This window comes from Schistocerca gregaria, chromosome 1 (genome assembly GCF_023897955.1).
Source record: "Schistocerca gregaria isolate iqSchGreg1 chromosome 1, iqSchGreg1.2, whole genome shotgun sequence".
Taxonomy (NCBI): domain Eukaryota; kingdom Metazoa; phylum Arthropoda; class Insecta; order Orthoptera; family Acrididae; genus Schistocerca; species Schistocerca gregaria.
This window is the reverse complement of record NC_064920.1, coordinates 687,821,623-687,837,109: the sequence shown is the minus strand read 5'-3', so window position 1 is coordinate 687,837,109 and position 15,487 is coordinate 687,821,623. Positions and strand designations below refer to the sequence as shown.

At 41.9% G+C, this 15,487-nt stretch overlaps 1 non-coding gene across 1 annotated transcript; it reads left to right on the top strand.

Annotated features, from left to right (window-relative positions):
• The first annotated feature begins 1,920 nt into the window (after window positions 1-1,920).
• On the top strand, window positions 1,921-2,004 carry Trnas-gga (transfer RNA serine (anticodon GGA)). The gene is given in 2 exon segments: window positions 1,921-1,960; window positions 1,970-2,004. It is a non-coding gene; the product is annotated as a tRNA-Ser (tRNA).
• Window positions 2,005-15,487: the final 13,483 nt, after the last annotated feature.

Sequence of the window (15,487 nt, the reverse complement as noted above, 5' to 3'; positions counted from 1 at the left end):
CTTGTGGGAGCACGTCCCGTGTAGAGGTTAAAGGGGGAGAGGGTGGGGGTGAGCCCACCGTTCTCGCTTGCTCTCGTAGCAATTACGCTAACCGAGAAGGTAATTTAATGCTGTCACTTCTCTTCTTAGCAGAGAGACAACGTGATTACACAACGTGCCCATCGGCCCAAGGAACTGGCTATTACCCAGTAATGAAACGGCCCATAGCGCAGTGACTCCCTCTTGAATTTCCGGGAAAGGGTTCCTGGATTTACTGAAACGAGTGCGCCGGATATTTTCTAATGAGATATATTACATATTCTTTTGAGGAGAGGATAGGCTGTCAAAGTCTGTTTGGCGTAATTCAGTCATCTACGCGTCTTACACACGACTTTTCGTCACACAAAGGTTATTGTCTACCACAGATTTACCTTACATAGAAAACTACTTACATAGGAAACTTCCCATCGCTCACCCCTCAGATTTAGTGGTAAGACTGGATGGATAGCTCGTCAAAAACTGAACACAGATCAAACATTAAAACAGGAAGAAGGTGTACTGAATTGTGGAAAAGAAAGCAAAATAGGTATAGTGAACGGTCCAAGCTTAACACGTACGACACTGAGCATACACAAACATCAGCAGCGTATGGTGGCGAGACGGCATGGTAGCTCAGCGTGTCCGGTCAGAGGGCTGCTCGCCCTATGTAATAAAACACTGAGTAGAGGAATGAACGATCAACTTGAACGGATATCTCGTGACATCCGCCCAGACCAAACGCAACGAAAAGCACGGAACAAAAAGGAAAAAAAAAAAGTTGTCACGGCGTCGGACTGTCAAGCGGACGGGTCGTGTTCAACATACCACACTGCCATTCATTTTTTTCACAACATTATTCAAATGTTTGTTCTCTTTCTGTAGTCTTGGCAATCGTCATGTCATTCGTTGGTTATGGAATATGAGTCATGTAGTAAGAATACGTTTCCATCGCAAGTAAACTTGATGAATAGTGAGAGCAGGCTGTCCTTAGGTTAGTTAGGTTTAAGTAGTTCTAAGTTCTAGGTGACTGATGGCCATATATGCTAAGTCCCATAGTGCTCAGAGCCATTTGAACCATTTTTTGACAGCAGGCAAAATACCACATAGACGTCTGACAGAAACGTAAACAACAAATAAACGGGTGTGAACTATGTTCGAAGAAGGGAAAACAGGAAATTCAAGAGTCAAAACTTTCAAAACGGAACGGAACTTCAAAAACGTTAAAACATATGTTTTGACAGAGCACAGAGAAACTGTGTGATTGTGAAACAGCTGCGTTCATTTGTGACAAACTATTATGTTTTCATCATTTTCTTGGGAGTATTCACATTCATATTCGTACTAACACTTAAACCGGATAAGGAGGCTTATCTCACTACCTTACCAGCTGTATAAATTAGGTACGTCGGTAAGAGATTCCTGTCATATGACACACGTACTGTCAGTAATGCCGTGTATGACACAAGAGACGTAAATTTCCGGTGAAGGATTCGGTTGATTTGTCGCCATGTCATCAATAGTCTGCGATTCCTATACGGAAGGTTGATTTCGGCTGTTAGTAGAGTAGTTGTGCAGAATCAACTGTCGTCGCTGTTGCAGACGAAGGTTACACTACGATACAGACACAAATTTGAATACAGCGAAAAAAAAAAAAAATTGGTAAGAGGGAGTCATGAACACAGCTCGCCTGCTTGGCAGTCCCACACGGTCACCACTTTCTTTTTAAATTTTGTTCGGTATTGTTCCCTCCGTTTGTTCTGGGCGGACGTCACATGTCATCCGTTCAATTTGATCGTTGATTCCTTTACCCAGAGCTTTTATTACAGATGGCCATCGGCTCTCTGACCAAACACGCTGAGCTACCGTGCCAGAAGCCACTTAACCACAACATTGTTGTTGCGGGCCTGAGTGGCCGAGCGGTTCTAGGCGCTTCAGCCTGGAACCACGCGACCGCTACGGTCGCAGGTTCGAATCCTGCCTCGGGCATGGATGTGTGTGATGTCCTTGTGTTAGTTAGGTTTAAGTAGTTCTAAGTTCTAGGGGACTGACGACTCAGATGTTAAGTCCCATAGTGCTCAGAGCCATTTGAACTATAACACTGTACTTTCAGAATGCTCATTTTGGGCTTCTTGCTCTTGTTACGTTCATTGTTTCTATTTTTCTTTTTGTTTCACGGTTCAGTACACATTCTTCCTGTTTTCATGCTTGATCTTGATGTTCAGCTTTTGATGGGCTGTTTACTGGCCCATTTTCCACTAAATCTGGGGAGGGGGGGGGGGGGGGGGGGGGGTGTTCGATGGAGCGTCTCCCTTGTTAGTTTATGAAACGAACCTACTCGACATCTTTAACTTTTATGATCCTGGTGTCGTCAGTTGTGTATAACACTACGTTGATAACTTTCAAGCGGTTCTAGGCGCTATAGTCTGGAACCGCGCGACCGCTACGGTCGCAGGTTCGAATTCTGCCACGGGCATGGATGTGTGTGATGTCCTTAGGTTAGTTAGGTTTAAGTAGATCTAAGTTCTATGGGGCTGATGACCTCAGAAGTTAAGTCTCAAAGTGCTCAGAGCCATTTGAACCATTTTTTTGATAACTTTCACGTTCGATCCATATTATTGCAACTGAATAAAACGATTTTTTCTTAGAACTTCTTTGTGTTTATACTATTTTTGTTTTTTGTTTTACACGTTGTATATTGAGGATAGAGAGAGAGAGAGAGAGGGGGAGAGAGAGAGACAGACAGAGACAGAGAATTTGTATCCATCTTGTTTTAGTATGGTTAGGTGTGTATGCGTGCCACCATTCTTTTAATGTTTCATTGTATGTGTGCGTGAATTTTGTTCAGTTTGGTGTGGAAGGGTGTATGTAAGCATACCTTTTTTTAAGCGTATCACTTCTTTTATTAAGTTTAGCGGAGTTGCTGTTGGTATATGTATGATCGTTTATCATGCGTTTGTTATCTGAGATGGCTTTCTGGATGTGGTACTGTCCCTGCGTTGGGGTCAGGCATTTGTTGCGGTTATTTATCCTGATGATTTTTATGTCGTGTTCTGTGTTGGTATGATGTTGGTTATGGTGCTGTAAGTGCTCTGTCATTGTAGATTGGTACGTTCCATACTTGTACCACCTGATGTCTTCATTGTAACGAGCTTTGGAATGCCTGCATGTCGTTCCTGTGTATATCCTATCAAAACTTTTACTTTCAAGTTTGTATATCCCTGCTCCTTGCAATCTGTCCTCCATGCTTGTAAGATGCCTTAGTTTGTCAGGGAACAAGAGACTCGTCAGAAAGTGTGAAACGTCTGCTCTCCTTAAATTTATTTGGAGAATTTGCACTGTTTTATGTGCTGTATGGAATACCTGTATTTGTAGCATTTTTCCGTCTGTGTGTTAGTTTATCAGTGTAAGTCAAAGTGTACCATGTACTATGTTTCTGTGTGGTACTTACCTTGTATGTTGGTGGATTTGGGGCTTGTTGAGTTTTTCTGTTTCTGCAAATGTTGGATTTCTTGCATTTCTTTTGTATGAGTGTTTCAAATTGTTTCATTGAGCCTATGACACATTGAGTACACAAACTCAATCAAGAAATTTACTTGAGATATTCGAAATATCTGAAGGCTTACGCACCACACGAAAATATGATATCAGCGCGGCTCCCCCCTTCGGACATCGAGTCCTCCCTCGGGCATGAATGTGTGTGTCGTCCTTAGCGTAAGTTAGATTAAGCAGAGTATAACCTTAGGGACCGATGACATCAGCAGTTTGGTGCCATAAAACCTTACCAGATATTCATTCATTCAAAATATGATACAAAATGACATAATAATACGCTATTATCTTCCCCGTAGTTACCTACTGATCAACGAAACCGGTAAAAATCTTTCAAATTTTAATATTCGTCTGTTTTTTATAAATCGGACTAGACGATCCCTACATACATAGCGTTCTCTAAAGAATTTTGGTTCAAAATGGTTCAAATGGCTCTAAGCACTATGGGACTTAAAATCTGAGGTTATCAGTCCCCTAGACGTGGAACTACTCAGACATAACTAACCTAAGGACATCACACACATCCATGCCCGAGGCAGGATTCGAACCTGCGACCGTAGCATCCGCGTGGTCCCGGGTTGTAGTGCCTAGAAGCGTTCGGCCACTCGGCGGCACCATTGACCGGATCTCTCCCCAACTTAGAAAGTTTGCAGCATTATGGGCAGGGCCCTCCAACCAGCTCGGGATTTTGACAATACAATGCGACACCTGGACAGAATCTGACACTCTATCCCTCAGAAGGACATACAACTACTCTATCAATCAGTGTGAAGTCGAATAAATGCTTACGTATCGGGCAGTAGTGCATCAACGCGTTACTGACTTGCACAATTTGTGGAGCTCCTTCTTTTGAATACATCTTCTAGTTTTCCTGAAATTGTGATCATTTGTTTATCTGTATATGTACATCACGTCTACTGATTTACGCCCCATTCGAATAATTAATTCGTGATGCGTCATTATTATTGTCTTAGAGCGTATCTCAAGACCTACGCACCACATGTAAATATGGTAAAAAGTGATATAATAATGCTCTACACTCTTCCTCCTATGTTACATACTGATTCCTGAAATCAATAAAAACTTTTCAAGTGGCAGCACCCGTCTGTTTATTATGAATCGGACTCGACGACCCATACATACATAAATTTGTCTGAAGAGTTTAGATCGATTCATCATATATGCCAGGGAAAAATACATGCACTTAGATTGCTAAAACTGAGGACCCTCAACTTTTATTCCCAAATAATTTAGTGTTGGTCATTACCATTGCAACAACAGGATCGAAATTTTACTTATTACGCATATGCATTATAGCAGGAAGATCGCATGATTAAATTTGTTGGTGACTTGACGCTATATATGATGGGAAATTTTCCACCGAGAGCTGCCATCTCTGGCAGCAACGATGGGTGGAGCCCCGCTGGATCCTAAATGGCAGACATCGATACAGCATTCCACGCTGTTTCGCCTCTATTTTCATCAGTCTTGTGGATGGTGATTAGTGAGCGAGTTTCGTGGCAAACCATGACCAAGTTTGCAGTGGGCGAGAGAGCTGGAGGACGGGCTACCTCAACAGCGGTCAAACACTTTCTGGCAACACGGGCAACATACAATCAAGCTTTAGCTTGGTGATTGACAACACCACGGAGACATCGACCAACGGACACAGCTACCATCCTCAATGGAACGACTGCTGTCCAAATTACAGGCTGGGCGAACCAACGGTGATCATGTTGTGTATCCAATGACTTGGCAACGTTCGTTTACGCCGGAGTGTTCACACATGCATACGTCCATCGTGACGCTGTACGCAGAACGGCGATTGGTATGAAATGACGAAATGTTGTGACTCCTTAGCCTAGCGCGTCGTTGGGTGCCACATTGTTCGGCGCGCCACTACATACTGCCGCGGCAAGGGAAGCCACGTGGATAGCCACCTCGCTAACAGTCCTTTTTGTAACACCCTGTATGCACGGAAGTTCTAGATAGCACAAGATGAAACTAATACCTTCAGTGGGTATCTTTTCAATTAAATATTGATTTCCCGTGAGCCCTAGTCGCAGCCGAGCGTTCGAGAAGTGTGGCGGACAAGCCGACTATTGAGAAGTCGCACGTTTGTTGCAGCTCCTGTATAACTCGTTGGCCTCGTCAACGAACTTCTGACGTCGCACTAGTTGGCTTGTCCGCAACGCTTCGCCAACGCTTGGCTTCGCGCAAGGCTCACGAGAAATCAATATGTAATTGAAAAGGTACCCACCAAAGGTTCGTGTGTTATCGAGAGCTTACATGCAGTTAAGAATTATTAAACTCGTCTGAAATAGTTACTCGCTCCGCGCCAGGAGCGGCTGCTGCCACTCATAAGACCTGCAGCATCACGTACTGCGACGTACGTGTTCCAGCATGTTTTTTTTCGTGAGTCTCTTAGTCAAGGCGTTTGACGCGGCTATACGGTCCTGCACGACTGGGCAGCCCGCATCTCGTGGTCGTGCGGTAGCGTTCTCGCTTCCCTCGCCCGGGTTCCCGGGTTCGATTCCCGGCGGCGTCAGGGATTTTCTCTGCCTCATGATGGCTGGGTGTTGTGTGTTGTCCTAAGGTTAGTTAGGTTTAAGTAGTTCTAAGTTCTAGGGGACTGATGACCATAGATGTTAAGTCCCATAGTGCTCAGAGCCATTTGAACCAGTTTTGAACGACTGGGCAACAATATGTCTCTTCTCTTCTCGGGCGCTAGTCGCATGGGGCCTTGCGGATCCTGAACGGCGGTATTATAAAACAACAAAAAAAGTATAAACCCGCACAGCCTTGTGAACGCTCAGATAATAGCATATACGTTTGCGAAGTAAGTAAATTATGGATAACCATTGCGACTGTTTAAAAAAACAAGGTGTAGATAAAATTTATCTTCCTGTATCACTCTTTTGCAAACCCCTTCTGTCACCTCGCCTAGTATCGTATAAGTTGGTTATATTCTTGTTTTTGTTCTTCTTAGATTAATAATGCAATCTTGAAAGAGATAATGTTTTATTTAATACTATTATGATTCCTTGTCGTAAAATCGATTTTTAAATTCTTTTGGAGCGTTTGTAAAGCTGACCAACGAGTTAAACTGGGTGATGCTAATACGGTGATGCCACTGACTGGACGCCATTTTACAGCAGCCTTAAATGCATATCGCATGATCAATAACAGAACTCGCATTTATTCTAAACTTATCACACGAAGTCCCATACCTTATAAAGAATTGCTGCATTGCGAAGCCCACACAGGCTGTGTAATACAGATCCATGGTTTTTTCCACCCTGTTAGCAACAAATGGGTGATCACTGATTACGCCGAGTTCTGCCTTAGCTCACGTTGTTAAGGTAATTGCGCTTTCTCTCCTTGCTAGTAACCAAATAACTAACATTTAATCTTTAAATTGAAGTGAAAGAGGAATTATAACACGGTGCTTCTGAACTCATCGATTCCATTTTTGCGTAGCAATCGTAGGATCCCGACCAACGCAAGAAGCAAAATGGCAAAACGATATAGCGCATTCTCGATTGCCGATAATCTTACAGCTATCAAAAGCGACATGTGTTGGTAGGCGTTTCTCTTTCTTACACGAGTCATAGAACGATCTTCTTGCAAACGACCAATATTCAAATGACTTATGAATATTTCACTTAATCCTTACATACAGAAAGTGGATGATGTTACTTTTACTTTGTGTGCTTGCAATGAAATGCCAATCATTCGCATACACAAATAGGCAGGTGACTTCATACGTATTTTACAATTATGACGTGCCCGGTTAGTGGTAATGCAATTTCAACTGCTAGCAGTGTACCTACGATAAAGGAAGCAACTGTCCTCTGCTAACCCCGGTCCATCCCAGAGGCCTGCTTTCATCGAGTTAAATTGTACCTCAGCAACGGTGTGCCTATTTCTAATAAGTCTCTCTGTCTCTTACAATCTCACCTTTAAAAATGTTGAGAACCAACTTACATGCTTCCATAACTCATCATTTAAATAATTCTGAACAATGAAGCGGTTTCTGTCATAATAATCCTGCAAACATGGGGATGTAACCCGTCTTGTAGAAACTTGGTAATTTAAAAAAAATCCTAATTTCTTATGCTGTCTGAACAAAGAATGCACCATACACCTCTTCGTAACAAATGGAAAAAAAATTGGTTACTTTGGGCGAATCCCTCACATAATATGCTTCTTCAAACTGGCGCCACCAACATCAGTATTTTTCAACGCAACGAGAAGATCCCATATTGTTAATAAAAGCAGCGCTGCTCCTTAATATCTGGTTCTCGATTGCTCAGCTGCAGTCCGTAGGAGGAGCGGACGCCATCGTGCTCCCGACTAAGGATACAAGCCGGCCAGAGTGACCGAGCGGTTCTAGGCGCTTCAGTCCAGAACCGCGCGACCGCTACGGTCGCGGGTTCGAATCCTGCTTCGGGCATGGATGTGTGTGGTGTCCTTAGGTTAGTTAGGTTTAAGTAGTTCTAAGTTCTAGGAGACTGATGACCTCAGCTGCTAAGTCCCGTAGTGCTCAAAGCCATGAGGATACAAGTAGTAAGTACGTAATGTACCTGGGAGTGAAGGCCAGGAGCGACCTAAAGTGGAATAATCACATAAAGGTAATTGTAGGGAAACAATATTAATGTCGTTTCTCTCTATTGCAACGAATTTTAATTTAAATTAGATTTTATTCTTCAGTTTGAAATGTCATTTACGTAAATGTAAAGATGTTGTAACATTAGTCATAAACTGTAGGTTAAGACTCGATATATAGTTTATGCAGGTGACTGTCATATGGAGGCTTAGCACCGACAGGGCACAGCAGAGCAGTGAAGGGTTCACCACACGGAGGACTTGGGGAGAAGCAACGGCGTGGGCCAATGGCATGCCGTCGCTAACATTAAGCTCGCCTAGCAGATGGGCCCAGGCTCAAACGAAAGCGGAGGTAGAGCAGCCTTTGAGGGGTCCCTTGAGGCTGGCTGACAGCAGTGGCTGCGCGGCGTGTGCCACAGGCTGAGGGTGAAGAAGTGGACACTAACGAGGTCGTCAAATTGGCCTGAGAAACGCCTCGACACGTGGACGACCGACCCTGGGGACTGTAGGGCCAGAGAAGAGCTAATCTACAATTAACGTGCTACTCCAGATGCACAAGTCTTACTTCTCGTCCCAACACACTACCCTGGGCAGGAACCCACTTGTAGACCACACCAGCCACAATCGCGAACAGCAGTGTTGAGTGTGTGGTATAGTTACACCACAGTTTGTTAACTGTATTGGCTGATAGCGGAAAGCTTTAGGCTACCGACTGTGGGACAGCCTGCTTTACAAAACCAATTTTTGCTCTGGCTAGAAAAGAGAGGAAGCCACGGACTTTGGGCAGGTCGGGGGCGATCTGGAAGGTTTTTATTTTTTTAAATAATTTTACAGCACACCTCAGAGCTGTCGTGTGGAGCGGCCCAGTGAGGTTAGCCTCCATTTGTCAAGAGTGCAGGCAAAAATCGAAAAGAGGTAGCAATGAGCCATCTGACAGGAATCGACTACAGATTCTTTTTCTGCCCCTTCGGGATGCGTCTCCTGTCGCCGTACAGGCGCCTAGGAATCAACGGTTAAGAATATGTAGCATTTTCCTGCCACTGTTTCCGGGAGTCCCCGTGGCTGGCTGAGAACTTCAAGTGGAAGGTGCTTTAAATTGTTTGAGAAGTTTCTAAAACGTTTCTGTATGACCTGCTCGGGTTTGCCAGTGGTTTCACGTTGAAAGATCTCTGTTGGATTACTTTCATGTTAATTTCTTAAAACTGTTGTCATTTACGGCATACATTCCACTTCTAAATTTACTGTGGTGTTTCTGACTATCTGGGAGGAGACTGAGCAGTGGAACGTGTTACTTTTACACATAATCAAGAACGATCTGTCACACTACTACACTTTAAAACACAGTTTATATGTAATTCATGTCACACAATCTCATACGGAACCTACATCTGCTTTGTTTTATATACTGCATATGATAAGATACTGTCATCCCCCTTCCCTTCTCTGTGAAAGGATGAATGAGCAAATGTGTTTCTAGTTACATGCTTGATGGTAGCAGACAAGCCTGTCTTCTACAGAACGGTAGGACCAACGTCGGAACAGGTAGCTCCGCTTTATAAAAGCAAAGAGGTTTCTATTCTTAGTGTGGTCCTGTCCGTCCCTTGTCATGTTGGTATAGGAAGCTGCCTCTCTGGTCACTTCCGTTTTGTATACGGAAGCACCCTTGGTAGGAGCGCAGGTCAGTCTGTCTGCGGCGAGCCTTTGAAGTGGTAAGATCTGCGGCTAAGCTCGTGTCTGCTAAGTCCGTAGGACAATAGATTTCTTAAGTTCAGCCTAACTGAAAATTTAATCACCTTTATTTCAGGTTTAGATCTAAAATATCTAACGTTATCTTAAATTGCAACGCAGTGTAATTCGAGTGTGAAGTTTAGAATATCTTCCAATACTTGCTTTGTCGCTACTTTGTGAGTAACGTGGAACCACGTGTTGATCAGTAACTCTAACTAAGATCATCAATCTTAAATGCGAATGTCCGTGAGATTATCACGTCTCATCTTGACAATATTTTTCAATATAGCAACTTTTCTTTGTATTCAACCCACGTGGGGTGTACTTTGTGAGACCAGTACCACGTGCTTATACAGTTGTTTGACCCATCAGGTTTATAGTAAGACGATAGTAACCAGTTCGATGTCTTTTGTTTGTAAATTGCGTTTCGATGTAATTTATTTTATTTATCAAAATTACTGTGGAGTTACACTCTTTGTGTAAACCAAGTTGACCACGTGAAGCATGTGCTGTAATCATCAAAGTAGCCCTCAGCTAGTCTTTTCGGGAAGATTTCACAGAGAGTTAGTATGAATTTAGTGTACCAGTATGTGGTAATTTCATGACGGACAGGATTGCGCTACGGACGTAACTTCTTTGGGTGAAAATTGAATCGGTTGGTTGTGGTTAATTTCCTCTTGCATATGTTTCAACGTTCATCGTGTGTTATTTTATGAATCCAGTGTTGTATGCAGTCTCCCAATCTTGGTTCCAAATTTGATGTATTCCGCAAGATTACAAACTCACATTTTCACAATCCTAAATAAGGCACCAGTTTAGTTATGAATCAAGTGTAATATGCCGAAATTTTGACGGAACAATGATCAATGGTAAAATAAATGTCCAAATATAAACTGATTTATTTATTTTTATTTAAATTCTCTTATATATATATATATATATATATATATATATATATATATATATATATATATATATCACCGGTTTTCGACACATGAATATTAAAGGATTATAGTTAATGTTAGTCTGGTTGGGAATTTGGTAAGCTAGACTGGATACCTGGTGAAACAGTTGCTCCCCAGATAGCTCCCGGCTTTTAACCCGCTTTTCTTATTGTCTTGAATAACAGCACCGCTTCCAGAACAACTTAATGCATCAACTGTACAATGTCTAGAAAGAGCGGGAGAAAGCCAGGTTGTAATGGAGGCGATCATTGGATCAGCTCAGTCTCGACGTTAGTGAACTGACGCTTGGTAATATCGAGGCAGAAGTTGTCATGGACTCTCTGGTGGATATGCAGCTGACACACAGGGTATTCTTTGTTTGAGACGTTGGCAAAGTGTTCAGTGATCACTCTCAAACTTAGTTCGAGAAAGTTCCGAATGTGCCACTTTAAGCAGAATCGTCTTCACGCCGACCACAGCATTCTTCAGATGGAAGCTGCCAACGTGATCTGGCCTCGACTGTTTATGGTGATGGCGCGCCAGGGCTTGCGAAATGGGCAACAGTTACGATAAATGTATTCACTTCCAGTAGATCAGTGGTCGTAAAACTGCGGCCCGCGGGCCGCATTCGGCCCAGATCATGTTTTCGTGCGACCCGCGACCCTCCTCGGCTTCGCACGGGTAGCATTAGGTATCTACTTGTCTGGCGTAGCGGTGTTTTGTTTACTGAAACTGTGTAGAATTGTGATTAAAGTCGGGGAGTAATTAGGTAACTGAAAACCATCCACTACTTTCATTTATCACGCCACTTCACAGTGATCCGCAGCGCCACAGGCGTGAGCGGCCTGCTAGCCAACCATGTGAGCCGTGCATCAAACGTGCCACGTGCCCACGGCCGCTCGTTCGTCGGAGGAGTGCTGAACCCGCAGCCGACTCATTGTTAGCTTCGTCGTGTCAGTGTGTCAGACGTGAACTAAGTTTCGGTGCCCCTGAGCGTTCGTCGGGTATTGGGTGTATTTGAGCTCATATTTGATGATACAGTTATTAGTGGAATAAATAATGTCTGATGTACCCTCAAGAACAGTGACTAACAAGAGGAAAATACGTGAAGAGAAAAGAAGTTTCCAAGAAATATGGGAAGAAGAGTTTTGATTTATAAGTGGACTCAAAGAAGGTACTGCTAATTGCTTAATATGCCGGGATACGATTGTGGGGACTGAAGAGATACAATTTAATTCGCCTCTACACAGGTAAGCAGAATTCATTTACAGTAGCTTTTCCTTTGAATTCAAATGAAAGAAAGGAAAAAAATTGCTCATCTAAAATCTACCATTCGTCGTCAACAAAACGTTATGTTAGCAGCAGTTGGGCAAAGTGAGGCTGTCACAAGAGCATCACACCAATATTCTAGCAAAAAATATGAAAGCTTTCACTGATGGTGAATTAGTGAAGCAATGTATGATGACTGTTCATGAAACTTTGTTTCAAAATTCCTTCAACAGTAAACAAATATCAGCTGAAATAAATAAGCTCAAACTCTCCAAATCTACTTGTTGACGTCGTATAGAAGATATTTCAAAATACATATTTTAGGCAGTAATTAATAAAGTCAAACTATGCAAATACTTCAATCTTGCATGTGATTCCAGTACAGATTTAGCTTCGATGGCTCAGCTTTCATTATTTGCGCGTTACTGCACAAATGATGGGGTAATAGAGAAATATTTTTTGACAATTATAACCATGAAAGGTCACAGAAAAGGATGTGATTTTGTGGATGTAATTAAAGAATTTGTAAAAATAATGACTTATCTATGAGCACATTAATATCAGTATGTACAGAGGGTTGTCCGTCAATGACAGGCGTCAACAATGGTTTGATAACACTGATTAAGAAGGAATGTAATTTGCCAAATTTACTCTCCATTCACTGCTTACTACAACAAGAAAGTTCGGCATGTCAGATTTCAAATACAAAATTGAAGAATGTTAAGCAAATGGTTATAAGCGTTACAAATTTCATTTGTGCCCATGAACTTAATCACTGAAAATTTGAAGAACTTCTGCAGGAAATGCAAGTTTGTTACCTACTGCTGTCAGATGCCTAAGCAAAGGAAAAGTGTTGGAACGATTTGTCAATTTGAAATCTGAAACTATTTTATTCTTACACCAAAGTGGCAAAAATTATCCTGAATTTGATGATGGTGGATGGTGGGTACTTACAGCTTTATTGACCGATATTACACAAAAATTCAACACACTTAACGTGGAATTACACGGACCAAACAACATAACTAGGCAAATGACTAACAAAATATTTGCATTTGAAGCCAAACTGCAATTATATATAAATGAACTCGAAGTAAAAGATCTGTCTAATTTTCCAACTGTTGCTATGCTCTGATCAGGTTTAACTATCGCCGAAACTATTTACCCAAACATTTGGAAGAAATAAAAAACAGATATGCAGATGTTAGAAATATTCGAAGCTGTTTCATTCTCGTAGAGAACCCTTGGCATGTTGGACATGTTGATCTCAAATTATTCTGCCAATTTTGATTTCCTAAAACTAATTTGCTAAACGAAACAATCTAACTTCAGCATGACACGCTGGTTAATGCTTTGTTTATAGAACATCGTGAAACGCAACAGTACACTGAATTTTGGAAATGTGTGTCTAACAATTTTAAAAATTTACGAGACTGTGCACAGTTCATTTTAACACTATTTCCTTCAAATAAGGCCGGCCGCGGTGGTCTCGCGGTTCTAGGCGCTGCAGTCTGGAACCGCGAGACCGCTACGGTCGCAGGTTCGAATCCTGCCTCGGGCATGGATGTGTGTGATGTCCTTAGGTTAGTTAGGTTTAAGTAGTTCTAAGTTCTAGGGGACTAATGACCACAGCAGTTGAGTCCCATAGTGCTCAGAGCCAGCCTTCCTTCAAATAAATATCGTAATCGGTTGTCCAGTCATTTAGAAGACGCAATGAGGATTGCGTGCACCCCAAACGACGTAGATATAGACGACATAGCCAAGAAACTTCAACATCATAAGTCACATTAATGAAAAATTATATATTTGTATTTACGCTTGTTTTGCAATTATAATTAATAAAAGCCAGATTCAATGAGAGAACTGTTCCTTTCTTATATAGCCTGTTGCATGTGCAGTGCATGTGTTCCATTCTTATTTTTTAAATTTCTTATTTATTTCTACGTTTTTTCCGAAGTTTGAGATTAATGCAATTACAATAAAGTATTTGGGGCCATTTGGATAATGTAATACAATATTTTAATAATACATCTATCTCATCTTGCATAAATTTCAGAAACAAGATACACTGATCCCAGATTTGATTTTGGTAGTGGCTAAAAATTACTAATGAATCCCCTCTTTCCCTTCACCCTTCATATGCACCTGCCTAGCTACATGAATATTGTAAGATTATGCAAGTCATGTGAATTTTATTTTCACAGAGATAATTAAACTGGAATGAGTCAGGTGCACTGTATGCTTTTCTCCAGTTTATTAAAATTTTATCAGCAGCATTTTATGCATTTTCAACACTCGTCATTCTGTGAAAGTCTGTGAATGGCACATGTCATCATTGACTTATGCTACCTCAACGATTATTCCAGTCGATCTCAACACTCGACTCCCGTGAAGACTGACTAAAAATGTAATTGTTGACAACGTGACATGAATACTCGTATGTCTCCGGCGAATATATCCATCATAATGTAATAGTTGTCAAAGTGGTGGATGGGTACTTGAAATTCTGCAATACAGGGAAAAAGATTTTTAGTGTCATAAACATGGCTGATTGTTGTCAGCAACTACACAGCAGTGCTATTTGGCGAAGGAGTCACATACATCCAACAGTTGCAAGTGGTTTGTTCCCGAAAGTACTATTTAATTTTTATTGTTTACAGCTTCTGAAGAACGATAAATGATATATATCCAAATCCGGTAAAGAATAAATGGTTTGCAGGTGTCGGCTGTACCTGTCTCCTTCGTCAAATGGAAAAGATACTGGAGGAATTGTAAGTAGGAGTGCATAAAGGTGTTCTATTACCTCTACAGGTGCCACTTAGTACGGGGGCGGTGGGAGGGGACGTAATAATGGAAATATTTTCTTGTTTGTTTCTCAGTGCTGACAACAAATGGGTGCGTGTGCCTCGTATCAGTTATCTGCTATTGTATCAGTCTTAAATGAAAGTGTGTTCGATTCATGAATTACCATTATAGAGACGGTCATATGGAGTACATATTTTTCAAATGAAATAATTAGTCATTAGCTCTTATAAAAGTGTGTGTGTGTGTGTGTGTGTGTGTGTGTGTGTGTGTGTGTGTGTGTGTGTGTGTGAGTGTTCATCCTCCAATTCTCCTCCTAAACCCTCGGATCGATCTCAACCACAGAGATACACAAATTATTTTCAATCTGTAAAGAAGTATTGTGAGGTAAGCAAAGGCAACGTCTTATTGGGGCGGGGGATGGTAATGTGGAGAGAGAAGGGAAGGAGGACATGGACACATACAAGGGGAGTGCGAAATGGACAGATAAAGGCGTGAAGAGATGGTGAATGAGGGGAAAGTCGAGATGGAGGACAGAGAGTGAGGGAAGGAAGAGACAGAATAACATG